The 18,601-nt window shown below is 36.0% G+C and overlaps 1 protein-coding gene across 2 annotated transcripts in view; it reads left to right on the top strand.

Moving 5' to 3' along the window:
- Positions 1 to 2,937: 2,937 nt before the first annotated feature.
- The window catches only part of pde5a (phosphodiesterase 5A), a 107,253-nt gene continuing 91,589 nt past the window's right edge, over positions 2,938 to 18,601 (top strand). The window contains 3 exon segments of one of the 2 annotated variants that reach the window (NM_001079344.1): positions 2,938 to 3,055; positions 6,199 to 6,441; positions 15,561 to 15,625. The gene's annotated coding sequence lies outside the window, so the exon portion shown is untranslated. 2 annotated transcript variants of the gene reach the window in all.

Below are 18,601 nucleotides of genomic sequence, written 5' to 3'. Positions count from 1 at the left end.
CCTTTAACTAATGAGATAGGCTAGAAATGTTGTACATTATGTTTTGGGCTTGTGTACCAGCCTAAGGCAACCACAGCGTTTTAGCAGGGATGATCTGTAACCCTATTGATGGCTCCAGTAGCTCCCCATCTTCTTTTCTGCTGGTTCACTGCACATGCTCTGTGCTGCTGTCAGTTACTGAGCTTAGGGACCCACTCACAATATATTTTGTGTATATATATATATAAACGTAACAGTATAAGGCTGATTACTAATTCATGTGGATTCACATAACAAAATGGCTCTGAAACCAGTGCAATTAGCATCAGAATCTCCTGACTACGCTTTTGGTTCCTGATACCGTACTGTGACTTGTTCCATAACTACACTTACTATTTCCCCGTTCCTCCTATCACACGTCCCAGTTCCCTTGCCTGCCCACAACCCTGGCTTTGGTTCTCTCACTCTGGCGGTATCTTAGTAACGAAGGACTCCTTCCAACGTGAAAGGCGGCTGTTAATATTACATTTGTGTTTGCACTTTATAGTACAAGTATTTGTGAGTGTGTGAAATACCTAGGGCAGGCAGTAGACTGTGGGACAATGGATGGGTTCTAAATATATAGGGCAGGGTCAAGGGGTCTGGGGTGTCAAAGGACAACAGCAGACTTTTGGTCACCATGTGTACGCAGTGGCCCCTGGGACAATTACATCCTAGAAGCCACTTGTTCCTCCATTGTCAGTATTTTGACCTGGCTCACATGGTCATTTTAATTCCTCCCACATATGTTTAGTTGGGTTCAAGTCAGGGATTGGTGCAGGTCATTTAATATGTTCTACTCCCATCTCAGCAAACTCATTCTGTATGGACCTTGTTTTGTGTCACACAGTCAGGTGGGGGTCTATTTTTGAAAATGTATTTGTCTACATTTTCTAATTATAATCAGTTAAAAATCTGTAATGCTTTTGAAAGAAGTTGCTGTAGACTTTATAAGGCTTTTTTGGGGGGATGGTTAACTCAAAAACACCATTTATCCCTTTGAAGAGAGATTTGAATATTTCATATACAAAAATGTAACTGTTATTTAAAGGAGAAGGAAATGTACATTGGCACCCCCCAGTGATTGCAATCACTTACCTGATACCCCAGGCCAGTGTTCTTGTTAGCAGAAAGCTGAACTGACCTGGGGTCCCCCTTTAAAACAGACCAGATCAAGGACGAAAGGTCATCAGCAGGGTGTTCTTGGCCAAATTGACAACTGGGGCATCAACCACCTACCCAAAAGGTAGTTAGTGCATACAAATTGTCATGGATGTCATTACTAAGTTCCAAAGCTTTCCCAAAATTTGCAGTTTGTAACAACAATACAATATATACATACTTAATGTACAGGAACCCTGCAGAACCTCAGTTTTTAATCTATTTTCAACTTGTATATATAAAACAGACTTAATAATTAAATACTTGCTATACTCAAGTGGTTTTTTTTTTAATAATATGCTTTAAAACAAAAAAAAAATTATTTCATTTCATTTTACAACAGGTTGAGTAAGATCCTTGTGTTTCGGGTACAGGTATGGGACCTATTATTCAGATTATTCAGAATGCTCTGGAACTAGGGCTTTCTGGATAAGGGGTCATTCTGTTATTTGGATCTCAATAACTTAACACTACTAAAAAATCAAGAAAACATAAATTAAACACAACAGGATTGTTTTGCCTCCAATAAGGATGAATTATGTCTTAGTTGGGATCAAGTACAAAGTTCTATTTTATTATTACAGAGAAAAAGGAAATGTTTTTTTAAAATGTTAATTATTTGTTCAAAATGGAGTCTGTGGGAGATGACCTTTCCGTAATTCAGAGCTTTCTTGGCAATGAGTTTCCGGAAATGGGTCCGAAACCATAATAGAAAATACAGTCCTAAATAAGCATGTATATACAGTACAATGAAAAAGAAATTACATTTTATTAATTTATAAATTATATTATTCTGCCCAATCAAATTTGCTCATAGAAATCAGGCCTAACTGCAGAAACATATACATTTGTGTTTGTAAACCTTACATATTTAATTTTGGAGTTCTTTAGAGTCTCCAAAGAATCAAACAAAATAAGAACAAAAGGTGTGTCAGAATTCACTCAACCTTGCAAAATATATTTTTTTCTTTTAATGAACAGGCTGTGTTCCCATTTTTAATAAGATGATATAATTGGAACAACATGCCAATTGAGACCAGAGACATGTCTCTGCCTACAATAAAAAATCACTAATAGGCCTTGCTTATGAGAGTGGGAGATATGTTTTTAAAATGTCATTAATAAGGAACACATCATGCAAGATATTTTTAAAAAATATATTGTAATTAAATATTTTAAAATAAAGGGGAATATAATTTTCCTTTGGCAGAAAATGTCATGTTAGTGAGTCATTCAGAAATATTGAGGTATTTGTTTTGATGTTGGTCAGTTAAAACTCAAATGAAAGAATAATTAGATGAAAGCTGAATGCTAAATAATGCTTGGAGTTTTAGAGCATTAGTATATAGATGCCAGAAAACATATTTTGGATTGAATAAACTATGGAGTCCTCATTGAGTTACTCCATTGCATGTATTATCATGCAAAAAGAAAAAATCGGTTGTGCTATCCAAAATAGAGTCTATAATAAAGTTAACTTGGAGTGCGTATTCCTAAAAGCCGTGGCTTCTGGCTATAAACATATTAAGTGCAAAATACAAAAAAGTAAGATTCAGTAGGTGCAAAAAACTGCCTCCATGCATTTTTATTGGAGCAACCTGTGAGAAGGATACAGACATTTCTGGGAACCTCTCGTTCCCGAACACCCACCCCAGGTAAACAGAATTTAAACCACAAAGTGCAAGTCCATGATCATACGAAATCTCGCGAGATCTCAGGCTGTAAGTGATGTCAGTCATAGATCATGTGATAAGGATCGCAGACAAAGCCACAACATGCTTACCAAGCCAACATCTAAGTCTTAAACAGTGCACAATTATTACAATGTTATACATGAGGCAGATTTGTACGGTTTTATTGTGGGTCCTGCAGACTGGTGAGTTTCCATTTGATTTTCATGTGTATTCTCAGCATATGTTAGGCGCTATGTGGGCGCAGTAACAATTGTATATGATGTATATATTGTTTGGTTTATCTTTTACCTTTCTATCTCGCTGCTCCTTATCTCTGGAACTCTATCCCTGAATCCCTCCGTAGGGAACACTCACCCACTCTCTTTAAGAAAAAGCTCAGCCGTTACCTTCTGGAACACTAAAACATTATTTTGCCCAGTCCTGCGCTTAAGGGCAAATGCCCATACCTGATGCACTCTTACCTTCCAATTTGTGCCTGTATGTTACCCAACCACTTAGATTGTAAGCTCTATGGGCAGGGACCTCCTTCCTACTGTGCCTCATACCACATGGCACTTATATATATATATATATATATAATAATTATATAAAATAATATATATAATATATAATCTACCTCATGTATAACATTGTAATAAATGTGCACTGTTTAACACTTAAATGTTGCCTTGGTAAGCAGGTTGTGGCTTTGTCTGCGATCCTTGTATCACATGTATTATCATCTTTGACTTAGATCTGCATGTACACCTGGGGATATTGGCCAGAAAGTGTTACACAATGGACCTGATGAGCTGCAGTGGCTTCTGCCTCTTCCCATGACACTAGTTTTATTTTAATCATCACTGTCAATCTCCAAGTCCTAGCTGGTCTGCCTTGTTATTGTTATTTATAATGTGGCTGCAGTAAGTGACCCCAATATTCTTCATTGGCATCACTCGTGGAACAGCTACTGTGTTGTGATCTTCCATTTTCATGCCATATACTGCAGCTGCCATCAGTGTCTCAGTCTTTGATAACTGCATCATCACCAACTGTTTCCTTTTCTGTTTAGGCATTCAACAGCTTATTCTAAGCCCAGATGTACTGCCCTTTTCTTTAAAGTTGCTGTTTATGTCTTGAATGCCTTTCTTGGTTTCTGCTAGTAATGCAATATTATCTGCAAAGTCCAGATCTGTGAGGCAAGCTTGGTCTTTCAATAATACCTACTGTATATTCGGTCAACTCACAGCTTTATACATAACAAAGCTGATGAACATAAAGATTGTTGATTGGTTGGTGGATTGGTGTTGATATTAAAAAACTATTTGTATCAAGATATTTAAGCATGAAGATGTATTCACAAGATACAGATACAGATACAGTTTCTGGTACATTTGGTTCAGATGCCTCATAACTTGCTTAACTAATAATTATCACACCTTTTTCCACTGAAATTAATTTTGTACCATGGTTTGCTATCTTGCATCACATGATGTCTAAATATAGAGATCTGTATATCATGCTGTTTTAACATAATATATTGAAAACAAAAGGTAAAAACAGCATACAATCTTTTGAGATCTTAGATTTTATGCTACAGGTTGCTAGGAAAAAATAGTTATATAATGTATTCGGTAAGAAGATGTATAATTAAGTTGAAAATAACACAATAATTTCACCTGCCTTTCCTCTAACACATCTTTTAATTTAGCAGATTTTACCCGTCCATAACCACACTATCTATTACATTTCATAATATTTCTTGTCTAAAGCAAATAAAATATCTTTGTTGTTGCCTGGACCATAGGTTCCCATACTATGGTTTTGCCCCCAAATCTGGTGGAAAAGCCTGAACATCAGTCAGTATATGATCTGGGGTTGGTATATCTGGATACTGTAGAAGAGTGAATATCTTTTTGTATATGAACATTTTCTATGACTTTAGGGGAAGCCCAAAGTCTACAAGCACTACAAGTTTTCTCTAAAGCTGTAGTTTGACAGCAAAATAGGAGATGAACCAAGAAAAATTGCAGCTTTGTCATAATGTGTTTTTTTTTCTTACAAGCTATTGTCAGACTTAACAAATATCACAGTCTTGCCAGACTTACCCAATGCAACTACTTAGTTGATATCTTCCTTTTTAGATTCATCAGCAGGTCAAAGGAACTGAGCATCTGTGCTTATAAATGCAGTAATAGTCTATAGTCTATATAGAAAATGAACAGCTTAGAGTATTGATTTACATTTACCTCCGTTATATAGTTAATGATTGTATTGTAATGCTGCTCCCAGGCAAAGAGGAAAAGTGCAGCATTTGTAAATTAAAAGGAGATGGTAAATTAAAACCACTTGGGGAGAGTGTTGAGTTTTCAAACACCCCCACATTCATTTTAGTCTCTTACCTCCAACTGCTGGGCAGCTTCCCTTTTCTCCTTTTTGCTGAGCACTAAATAACCATTAATTTCACGCCTGCCAGGTGTTCCAGTAGGGCATGTGCACAGTACAGAAAAAGCTCTACACTAAAAATGCCAAAAAAGTCCAGCAGGGAAGCATGAAAGGCTGGACCCAGCATAGGTTACGGGTTGATAGAACGACTGGGGGGGGGGGGGCAGTTAACAACCCCAAGTTATTTTAGCTTTTGATCTCTTTTTTTATGTAATGCCTTGAATTTCAAAATTAAAGATATTTATAATTCATATGCTCTTTTTAACTAGGGATACCCAGAATCCTGAATTCAGTTTGGGATTTGGGTAAATCTCAGGTTTTTTCAGTACGGTTCAGATTCACCCAAATCCAAGCACCTGGCTGAACTGAACTAAACCAAACCCTGAAAATCATATGAGCTTTGGTCATACAAAAGAAAAAAATCATTGATTTTTTTTCCCTGTGTACCTTACCTAATTTGCATATTCAAATTAGGGTTTAGATTTGGTTCAGGATTCAGCCAAATTGTTCATGAAAGATTTGAGGTTCGGCTGAATCCAAAACAGTGAATTCTGTGCAAGCTTATTTTTAGCAAGTTGAAACTAAACTGTTGTTTTTGCTGCCTTTTTAGCAAAGCCTTATAAGGACAAATGCAGCTTTCTTCTGATTGGAAAGTAATGTATTTCCAAATTAAGCAACAAATGTAAAAAAAAAAAATTGTTTTTTTTAGTTACTTTTTTGTTTTAAATATATAATATATTTCATTGGTAAATGCAAATTTATATTAATGAAAAATGTTCTTTTGTAAGATTTTAATCACCATCAACATTTTACTGTATTTCTGTCAATTAAATGGTTAGCAAACCACGAAGTTCACTGGCCTGTCAAAAACACTGAAATTAATTAGATGTTTCCTCAATAGGTTGACTAATTTAGAAGTCTTCCTACAAGCTGCAGAACGTGTTAGAATCAGCTGTACATAGCTTGTTTTTATGGGTCATTCATCACAGCTGCAGTGGATTTTACTAGCAGCCTAAAGATTTCTTTTCTGCATCTGCCTGTTTTCAACCTTCAAATACGGACTGTTAATTGGCGATGAAGGGAACAAGGGTCGAATTCCTAAATGACAAGACCACCAAGTGAAATAATTAATAACATCGAAATGGTAAGTGACTGAGGGCAGCAGATATAGTAAAAGTCAAGATCAAAAATAAAAAGCTTACTGATGATGGCAAATTAGGATGCTTTAGAAAGTTTGATGACGGTGTAGGCATATAAATATACTGATGTTCAGAGGTGGTGATGATAATATATGATTATACGTAAACACAATTGAAAATGTAACTAAAAGCATAATTGCATTAATTTAAATCCCACATTTGAATGCATGTTTAATTTAGTAGAATTAAATTGTTATCAAAGGAAAAAAATTAAACAATGGCATATCTGTTTTCTTCGCTCTTTATCTAGAATATGTTGAATATAAACAAAGTTTTGTGTGACAGGATATATCAGCATTAATAGTCATGATGGCTCAGTTCAAACATAATATGCACTAATGCAACTGCCTATAGCAACTATTCAGCAATAAGTGTTGACCTACTAGCTGAAAGCAGAGATATGATTAATTGCAATTGAGCATGTATTTTAGTAAATGAGCCCTATGATGTTTTTAGTATTAGTAATGCTGACAAACTCTTCTCTAAATCACTGCTCTCATGAGGAAAGTGTATATACAAATATATAGAAAGTATACTACATAGTAAAATTATAAAATGTTTCTCAATATTTTTACTTGTATTTATTTGCAACTTTTAAGTTTTAGCATAGTAGTGAATTTGCTTGAATATAAAGAAGAGCAAAGATCATTGTATATATAATACAGGTATTGGACCCCTTATCCGGAAACCCATTATCCAGAAAGCTCCGAATTACGGAAAGCCTGTCTCCCATAGACTCCATTTTAATCAAATAATTCAGAATTTTTAAACTGATTTCCTTTTTCTCTGTAATAATAAAACAGAACCTTGTAATTGATCCCAACTAAGCTATAAATAATCCTTATTGGATGCAAAACAATCCTATTGGGGTTAATTAATGTTTTATTGATTTTTTAGCAGACTTAAGGTATGGAGATCCAAATTACAGAAAGATCCCTTATCTGGAATACCCTTGGTCCCGAGCATTCTGGATAATGGGTCCTATACCTGTATTAACAGGAATATAGTAAATAATGTTTTACAAAGGCTATGTTGGAGAACTTCCAGCATGTGCAGAATTATGCTCAAGGTCCCTGCAATGCTTATGTCTGTTCCTACTGGTAACACCTGTTTTTTAATGATACTACTAACTATACTAACTATACTAACTATATAACTAACTAGTATGATAATACTAACATGCTACAAAATGCACATACAACACACTACAGTGTCAGACTGGGATGCCAGGGGCCCACCAGAAAACCTTAGACCATGGGCCCACTCTCCAAACTATTTTTCATTCACTTCTCACTCAACCTCTATATTTTCCAAGTTTTTTTTTTTCTTTACATACCATAATCTATTCTTCTATATATTTAGTTGAGGTTTTCCCATAGAGAAATAGGAAATGATCATGAATTAGGCCAATGGTTAGAAGCAGGAGGGCCCACCCAAAGTGTTCCTGGTATCCCTGTGGGCCAGTCCGAAACTGGCGTACTATGTTGCTCTTTTCTAAATGTGTCTCTTTATAAATGTGTTAAAAATTGTGTTTTTAAATGAGGATTAGGGCCTCTCATTTCTTTGATTAAAATTTCTATTGATTAAATTTAGTTTATAAAGTTAAATACTTAACAAGATTTTTGTTTTATGATTAATGTAAAAAAGACAAATTATCTGCCTTAGTCAAGGGATGGGCATATCGCTTTTTTTTTTGCTATGGACATTTAGGGACTATTTTCTCTAATCTAAGGTGACCAGATTTTCAGAGTGAACTGCAGGGACAGGGGTAAGAATGGCGGTGCGTCTAGCACACCGCAGCAAAATATTTAGGCCACACCCCCAATAAACCACCACATGCTCTCTCTCAGTATATATATATATATATATAAATGAAGAACAGAGTGCTGCACACACAAGGACGTAAAAAAGAACAAAACAAATCCTAATTAATCCAACGTTTCAAACACTGAATGTGTTCTTCTTCAGGGACAGTCCTGCACATTAATGAATTTGGCAACAGAGGGGCTTCAACTGACACATACTGTACAAAATCAGCTTATATTGCACTCAAATGTATTTTTATATTTGGTACCACACAGTTATATGAGGGAAAGGGCTAGTTAGCCAAGTGTTGCCATACTTAGAACTAGTGTCAGTTGGTAAGTCCATTGCCCCTGCACTTCTTTAGGAATGACAAGGAGGATGAGGAAATTAAAAAAAATTCTGGAGTCGTGGCTATGGCAAGTATCTAAGCAGAAGGCTACCTGATGCCATCCAGGGTGTGCACACAGAGATACCTTTTGCTCCTTTTAGAGTTAGTAGCTGACATAGCCACTGACCAATTGATATTAGACAGAGTACAAAGGGCACTGGACCCTATATAGCAGGGGGCCCAAAAAAGATGTAATAGCCAGAGTCCACTATTTTAAATCCAAAAAGAGCCATAATGAATGCTTTCAGGGTGGCTCCCCAAATCAAATAAAAGGCCACAAATAAATCTGTTGCTCTCTTCCCAAAACCACTAGTACTTAGTCTCTGTTCCTCAGGATGGCTTGTCCTTACTTACCCACCTCAAGTTTAACAAGTATAACAACAGTTTCTCCAAATTCTCCAACCTCCCCAAATAGCACCAGAGACAAATCTATTTTCCTACAGTGGCAAAAGAGCCCAAAAACATTACTTGATTGTGAACATGTTTGTCTGAGTATATTTCATTAATGCTTATATCTGGGTTCAACCAGGGGATTCCCCTCATTGGAAGGCCTAATTCCTTGACCTTTTGGTAAATTATTCAGTACCTATACAGACCTTACAGTAAATTAATAATAGTGGATTTGCTAATTGTTAATTATCTGTTGTTTATTTCACTGTATGTGGGATAGCTGTCTATTCAATTACTTTTATGTTGGTGAGCCAAGATGTGAAGGTTTCATTTACAACCATAATGTCCAAGTCAATTGCACATTAAATGGCATTCTTTAAAAGTTGCATCAAAATATGCTCAAAATATGCTCTTTGCACTTCTGTATAGTTGTTCTTTGTGTTGCTCAGTCCTTCCTGCTTTACTTTTCTAAATGAGTGTTCCGCACCCATTGTCACCCCCCTTGACCAGCTGTAGCTGAAGTGTTCACTTTGCACCCAGGGTCAATAGGCGCAGCCCTTTTGTGTCTAAAGAACTGGGCACAGACATTATTCGCAAACTGAACACTTCAAATGCCAAGATAGATATGAAATACCTCAGGTGACCATATATGTCTAAGTAGTATAATACCTCATGGTATCTGATCCCTATATTTTAAAATGACTTTAAATAAATTATTTGGATTTGAATCAGTATTTTCTTTCTTTAACTGCAAACCTGCCCAGGTAAGTCAGGAGTTTGCCACATATAATCACACTTTAAACCAACGGCAAAAAGAAAATGAAGCTGATATAGATATAGAAGTTCCTTGATTACTAACACTGACCACCCCTTTCCCCTGAATAAACTGTAATAATGTCTAACCCCATCAACTTGCAAGAAATTCAGCAGGCTGGTAAGCAACTGAAATAAATGTCCTGGATCCTGATAGATTCACTGGTAGATATTATAAGACCTTTGCTTTCAAATTAATTTCAAAGTTGCATACTTTATTTAGTAATATTTTCAAGGTAAACATATATTTTAGTGAGCAAATCTCTTGGCTCATATTGCGGCCATTCCCAAGCCAGACACAAATACTCAGATACTCAGAGAGTACAATGCTCCATTAATGTGTAAATACAAGAAACTTTGCAAAAAGTTCATCATCAATGGCATTTAGTTTCTGCTACACTGGCAAAGTGGATACCTTCTCTTTACCCCTATACTTTAGGAACTGTGTCAGCAAGGCTCCTTTAACACACTGAGTGTGCCCCAAGGCAGTAAGGTTCTAAATAAGGATCACATGTCTACATTCAGGAATGATCCTGTGAAGGCACTCTTAAATAAAAGAATATCCAGCAGTAGTAAATATCTCCCTGTTACTGAAAATTATTCTCCATTGTCTCTCCTTATTATTATCCCTTCTTGTATGTATATCTTTATTTATAAAGCGCTACTTATCTACGCAGCGCTGTACAGTAGAATAGATTAATACAAACCACATGGGACATGACAACACCCATATCATGTTATTTTACATTTTTATTATGCTTACTTTAGTTGGTTCAGGATACCTAAATTATTCATCTCTGTGAGCTGGGAAATTTCGGCACTTGCAGTCCCTGAACTTTGTTAACTTTTTTTAAAATAAAAATATAATTAAAAAAAAAAAAACTTTGTTTTTCAAAGCATTGTGTATAGTTTACCAACAATTATGTTATTAGTTTTTTTTTTATATCAAATGCCTTGTTTAATATATTGTTTAATTATACATTTTCAGAATGGTGTGTCAGTTTGTTTTTAACTCCTTGTTATTTCATATCTTTCTTGCTTATTACTGGTATGAGCTAGCCAGGCCTTCATAATATGGTATAGCTTCAATTATTTAGCTGTACAGGGAATATCATATTTTTCAACTACTGCTCTGAAAGATCCAGCAGATCACTGTATATAGGTCAGCTGGAAATTATTGACATACAAAGTCATTCTGAATTGGAAAAGAAGAGGCAAATTTAGATTTAGTCAACTCTCACCCTAAAGTAGGCACATATATATAGTACAAAGTTTTCTTTATATATGATGAGTATGTTTTATAATTTCCTGTCTCTGATTTATAAAGAGTGATATCACAATAGTAATATAATATAAAGAATTTTTGCAACATTTTTATGTATATTCAGTGTTGCTTACAAGATGTTACAATTTATACTGTGCAAGAAGCCACTTGTTTTTCTTTGTTCATACTAGTAAATTACTACGCAATGTAAGTGTAAGGTTGTGGTGATTAACACAACCTATTTACCTCAATGCACCTGCATGGCGTCATCATGCAATCACCACCGGCACAATATATGGTTTTTGGTGGCAAGCTAGTGACATAGAATCAATGTCTGATTGTAGATTTTAGTTTTTTTACTATAATTGCTGATATTCTATTTAACAACCTGTGCCTGATGTGCAGGTCGTCCAAATCCATGGTCGGACAGGTTCAGGGTTCCTTTCACCCTCCCTGCCCTCGACCTAACTATTCCCTGCTTCTGCCTCTGGCAGCCTCTATTTATAGGTGTCTGCCGCTCCCCCTTTTTTGATGTCAGAGATGGGGTGGAGGGGGGGGATCTATAAATAGAGGTGGATTCTGGGTTGGGCAGGTGCAGGTTAGGATCATGTGTGGGACAACTTTTTGTCAACCTGCACATCACTAGTGCCTGATAATGTTTCCAACTCAGTCCTCAGTCTTGGTCATGATAGCCTCACAAAGACTTGCAATGTAATTGCAGCTCATCCCCTATTGACGGACGGCAGGCATATAACCTTGCAGTATATTACCATTTCAAATAACTATTTGTATTTGTCCTTTTGATCTTTGAATACACTTTTATAAAATCCCTGTTGTTTGTTGGTTTTGCTCCATTCATGACTACACCCAAATGTATTGCATCCATGGATACTGCCTTGATGTTTGTCTTACTAACCTCTCAGCCACTTTTTGCTAGGTATATCAGACTGTACTATTCTGTTTCTGTGTGCCTACTATTTATTCTCTCTAGCTAGGGAAGGTGGTTAACATGTAATAAGACCTGTAGGACCTGTACTAGAGGTCTCAGCTTGTAGACAAGGTAATTATTACAGGACAGAAGGAAGAACAAGCAAAAAGCTGTAGAATCAAAAGGCATCCTGCAAAAGCAAACTTATTTTGTATTGTAACTGTTCCAACATGATCCTTGGTGTACAGATGACAACATTTGGACCATATTATTATTTGGGTTGATTACAGCGATCAGAATACTGCCATAGCACAAAATGGGTAACTGTGTCAGGCACATCAAGCCAATCTAGATGTGACCAGAGGCAGCAGAACAAACTCGCGTTTGTGTTGTGGAGACACAAGTATACAATCCACTATGGCATCTCTTATACGGAAACCTATTATCTGAAAGCTCCATTTGAATTATTAATTAAAACGGAGTCTATTGGAGATGGCCTTCTTGTAATTACGGAAAGACCCCTGAACCCCAGGTCCCTAGCATTCTGGATGACAGGTCATTTACAGATGCATCCCTATTTCTCAAAATAGTCTAAAAAAAACATTTAATAAAAGTACATAATCTAATAAAAGTTCCAGTTCAGGACAAAACAATAGGGAAATAAAATAAGTGCATTTTCTGTGCATGACCCTCTATTTGCTATGCAGAATAATCTGTGAATGCAACTTTAACACAATAAGGGTAATTTACGATGTGGACGGCAGGGTGCAAACTACAAAAAACAGGCACTGTGCACCCTGCCTTTCACCCAAGATGAATTGCTGCAGGTTTCTCCTGTGACAGCTCCAATAAATAGAGTGCCACCTGCATTCTCTAGGTGCCCACCCTCCTACCTCCTAACTTGTGTGTCATTTTGGTGGTCAGGCCACCAGTCTGGAGTCTTTGTAAATGACCCCTAATGTGTCACAAACTGAATGATGAAATACCCAAATTAATTAGAAATGTCATCAAAACTACTCCTCTCTATGAATATATAAGGGTTGATTCACTAAAGTGCGTTAAAATGTGCGCTATTTATAGCGTTGGATGGTACATGCGCTAATAAACTCCCACGTATAATAGTCGCCACATATAAATGGTAGCATAGAAATAGTGCATAGAAATAGTCGCCGCATATAAATGGTAGCATATAAATAGTCGCCGCATATAAATGGTAGCATATAAATAGTGCTTATAAATAGTCGCCACATATAAATGGTAGCATATAAATAGTAGCATATAAATGGTAGCATATAAATAGTGCATATAAATAGTAGCATATAAATAGTAGCCACATATAAATAGAAGCATATAAATAGTGCATATAAATAGTAGCATATAAATAGTAGCCGCATATAAATAGTAGCCACATACAAATAGTAGCCGCATATAAATAGTGCATATAAATAGTAGCATATAAATGGTAGCATATACTGTAAATAGTAGCCGCATATAAATAGAAGCATATAAATAGTAGCCATACATAAATAGTAGCATATAAATAGTGTATATAAATAGTAGCATATAAATAGTAGCATATAAATGGTAGCATATAAATAGTAGCATATAAATGGTAGCATATAAATAGTGCATATAAATAGTAGCATATAAATAATAGCCGCTAGTGATGAGTGAATCTGTTCCATTTTGCTTCGCCGAAAAATTCGCGAATCTTTCAAAAGATCCACAAAACGGCGAAAATGTCGTGCGGCAAAAAAAATTGTTGCCCGCGACTATTCTTTTTTGATGCCTGCGACAATTTTTGGAAGTGCTGCGAATTTTTCGCCGTTTCGCCGATCTTTTGAAAGATTCGCTCATCACTAGTGGCTACTATTTATATGCACTATTTATATGCTACTATTTATATGCACTATTTATATGCTACCATTTATATGCTACTATTTATATGCTACTATTTATATGCTGCTATTTATATGCACTATTTATATGCTACCATTTATATGCGGCTACTATTTATATGCTACTATTTATATGTGGCTACTATTTATATGCAGCTACTATTTATATGCACTATTTATATGCTACCATTTATATGCTACTATTTATATGCAGCTACTATTTATATGCTACTATTTATAAGCGGCTACTATTTATATGCGGCTACTATTTATATGCTACCATTTATATGCTACTATTTATATGCAGCTACTATTTATATGCAGCTACTATTTATATGCAGCTACTATATATATGCTACTATTTATATGCTACTATTTATATGCACTATTTATATGCTACTATTTATATGCAGCTACTATTTATATGCTACCATTTATATGCTACTATTTATATGCGGCTACTATTTATATGCACTATTTATATGCTACCATATGCAAATTTTTTCATCCGTTTCGCGAAACAATCCACCAATGGTGAAACACGGAAATTCGCTGCGAATCCATGCCTGGCGAAACATTTTGCCCATCACTAGTAGCCGCATATAAATAGTCGTGCGAAAAAAAGCACGCCATGTTAGCCATACATGCCAATACTTTTGGAAAATTACTGTACTGAAAATAACCATTTCCCTGCAAACTGGAGGCTATATCACTCTAGGGCCAACACAGACTTGAATAAATAACACTGCAAAGTCCATATTGTGTTGCCAAAAGCTCATTAACTGTACTTTTCTATAATTACCGCCTGCCTCAAGTAGGTGTTAATTTTCGCATAGACTAATGCGATATTTAGCGCATCTAAGTGTTTGTGAATCATGCATTTGTGTTATTTCGGCGGGCAAATTAACGCATGCGTTAAAATTAATGCATGTGTTTGCGCGCAAATTAACACACACGGTAATACTGTAGTGAATCGCACGCTAATTGTCGTGTCTATTTTAACGCAAAAAAGCATGCGATAATAATTAACGCACTTTAGTGAATCAACCCTATATTATCAATCAAGGAAAGTAAAATAACTGGGGGTGCAAATGTTGGTCACTGGTGCTCCTTTTTGCTGAAAACTACACCAGCCTGGGGTATTTATCTATGAGCACCACATTGTGATTCTTCTGTAGTCACAGGCAAGTAGAGTGAAAAAGCCAGCTTTGAGCTTAAAGTCCAGCTGTGTATGTGCACCTGGTGCAAAGGAGGAAGAAGAGAAGAGGATTGCTCCGTGCTGCTAAGAATTACCCCAAGCCGGTGCAGGTTTCTGCTAACAGAAGCCCTGGCCCAGGGTATCAGGTTTCATATTTAAGAAAAACGTGTTGTGCATCTTGTTTCCCTACATTTCACACATCATATCATCGGCCAGCAAAAAAACGTTTATGTTTGTTCAGCCTAGGTTCTAAAGGTGTTTGCCAGAATAATGACATTTAAGCAAAACAGGCTAAATGCAATGCATATTACATTTGAACAGTTGCCTATAAATAGATATCAAGGTGCCTTTGTTTCAATATATATTCTTTTCTCCCCAGATAATTTTAGTGGAACATTATTAACACAGGACTGGGCCATTTCTAAGAGAGGTAACTCTTGTAAGGTTGGTATTCTTTATGTTATTTAGTACCATAGCTAAAATATATTAAATATATGAAATATGGATTTAAAAAATGATTGACATGGACATGGATTAACATTATATTAATTTAAACCTCGTCTTGTTTTTAAGGGAAATGGTTTCTAAGGCATGAACAAAGAATTATTTATGTAAACAAGGAGATTCTCAATTATGGGTTTCTGGATAGCATAGTGTATACCTGTGTTTTAATATTTTGATGTTTATTCCACTCTTTGTATAATTTTCATGATAGTTTTGCAGCTTCTGGAGTGCACTCCTATCAGAATATACATTTGCTGCATGTTTCAGTACTTTTTTTAAACATATTTATCACAGGGTCATCAACCTAGGTTACTAAACTGGCACTCACATGACATCTGAAGGTGATTAGTTGCTTTACAATTGTACAAGTGAGCAGCTTTACATTAACAACTGATAATTTCAAGGAACTTAAAATATAACATCTACTAATTTCAGGTGCCCTTTTCATTTTCCTGTTTCCCCTCCACCCACTGTGAAAAGGGGGTTATTTCTTTTGCGATTAATGCAGTGGCAGAAATTACTTTTTCCCGTGTTTGTGCCTATTCAGCTGTTTTGCAGTTCACTTTCTGTAGAGACAATTGGTAGCAGTTTATGACTGTCTTCTCATAACAGAGACATCATAAATCATCAAAATTGTACCAGGAACATACCTTTGGGAAGAGGAAGTTAAGAAAATGATCCACAATTTATCTAAAGCATGAACCTTCTAGGTCACACTGGGTGTGAAATGGTTGTAATGATTCAGAATATGCTGTATGTTTTTGTATGTATTCTAAAAATCATGTAGATAAACTGTATAATATTCAATCATGCCTCTGTGTTAGAACAGTAATTGTGAATTAAAACCTTCATTTAGGGCTAAGTTACAAGTACAATTTCAAGTGCACGTTTTTTAATTCAGAATTTGTTTTTTTCCCCATAAATTTATTGTAACTGCACCAACAAGGGGGGTTGGGTCTAATGAATTGCAGCCACATTTTGATGCAAACCAGATGCTGAAAACTTTTGAGAGTCATGATAGCATAATTTCCACCACTTGGTGTCAAAGTGACATCTTTACATGATTCTTTAAGCACAAGTATGCTGCTTTGAGTGATGCAGTGTAAAGTGGGAACCCTGGAACTACAGCCACCCTAGAGGTGGCAGATGTAAATGACACCTTAGATATATTTGCTTTCAAACACACTCCCTATAATTTTGCATACTTGCACTCTGTCAATGTGTCGATGTGTTGGCGTCTGTGTCAATGTGTTGGCCTTGCTGTGTTGCCATTTGTTGTGAATCATGTGCCAGAGCTCCTACAGACACAGGGGAAGTTGCAGGGATCCCATAGCACAATCCCATCTGGTGCCTGCTATCACACTGGAATTATGGATTTTGCTTTTTTGGGTAAAAACATACATCCAAAATTGCACACTGCATTTAGCGTAATAAAAGGTCCTCTATTATCACAGGCCATTCTGACTGGCATCCATACAGATGATTTGAAGTTACCATGTTGCTTGATTTGTTAAAGTATTTTCAAAAGAGAAAAATAAAGCAGCACTTCTGGTGCTTATAAACAGATAACGTGAAGAATTCCTCAGGAGAGACAAGCAATATGGAAAACTCGCTCAAGTACAATTGCAGATGTTCAAAGCAGGCAATGAAACTCCTGTGCACATACTGTAATTAACTATGCCCTCTTGCCAGTAACCCACTCTTTACTTATGTAAACGTATGTTCTGCACATTTGCTCAGCTAAAAATATGAGAATCACATGCATCTTCACACAACCTATTCATTTAAAACTTAAAGGATAAGGAAAGGTACAATAACTGGGGTGTGAGAGAGGATTGCTTTTGCAGCTACCCCAGGCTGATGCGTTTTTTTCCTAACAGGAGCAACAACTCTGGTTATAAGGTAAGTGATTACAGTCACTGGGTGGCAGCCCCCAATGATTTTACCTTTCCTTTTCCTTTAAATTCTTATCTCCATTTGTAATTTTTGATAACTTGAAAATGTAGTAAATTTTGCTAATGTGTTACAACATAGAAACTGATTTTATTAACAATTACTCATGCAGTCTGTAAATTTAAACTTGGAGTATTTTCTAAAATTAACTATGTGTAATCTAAGGGGTAAGTGATGATATCTGAAACATTATAATATCTCTAGTGAAAACCAGAAAGGTTCATAGTTGCCATGAATTAATAAAAAGTTACCCAACACATTTTAATAATAATGGCAAGAAATCCATTTCGCACCAGATATAGCATTGCATGTTTGTTCTTGTGCCACTGTCCTGTTGCCAGTGCCAGAACTGGTGGTACAAGAAATCTGGCATACTGTAATTGTTTATATCAAGTACAGTGTACTGTAAGTACCTCTTCTGTGATGGCAATGCAGTCATGGAATTTTACCCAAATAACCAAGCAACATGTTCTTAAGTTCTAATGTGTAATCAGTTGGCATGCATACATACAGAGGACCAAACAGCCCCCCCACCAGCCCACTAAATTGTGACTGTCAATGGCATCTTACAGCAGTCCCTCTAACATTTGCCAGAATCCACATGTTGCCAGTCTGGGCCTGTCATAGTGCAGCAGGGTCTGTGCCAAACTTAACACAGTTAAAAGTACAAGAGAAACAGTACTTTGGTGACCTTGAATTTGTGATTCATGGAAACCAGGTGGCAAAAGTATTTGCTTCACACATTCATTAATAAAATAAAAATAAAAGCACAAAGCCTGCAACAAAAAAATTTGTATAATTCATTAAAATCTGAACTATAGAGTAATGGTTATTTTCATAGAATTTTGTACTTTTGCCCTTCACATAAAAAGCACTGAGACATTTATTCCAATTTCTCTACCGACAGCCCCATCTATGAATTAGTCTGATGTGTAAAATGCATTCCATACCTTCTGATATTCT

This window comes from Xenopus tropicalis, chromosome 1 (assembly GCF_000004195.4).
Source record: "Xenopus tropicalis strain Nigerian chromosome 1, UCB_Xtro_10.0, whole genome shotgun sequence".
Classification (NCBI taxonomy): Eukaryota; Metazoa; Chordata; class Amphibia; order Anura; family Pipidae; genus Xenopus; species Xenopus tropicalis.
Note: the sequence above shows the minus strand (reverse complement) of the source record. Positions and strands in the feature narration are given on the sequence as shown.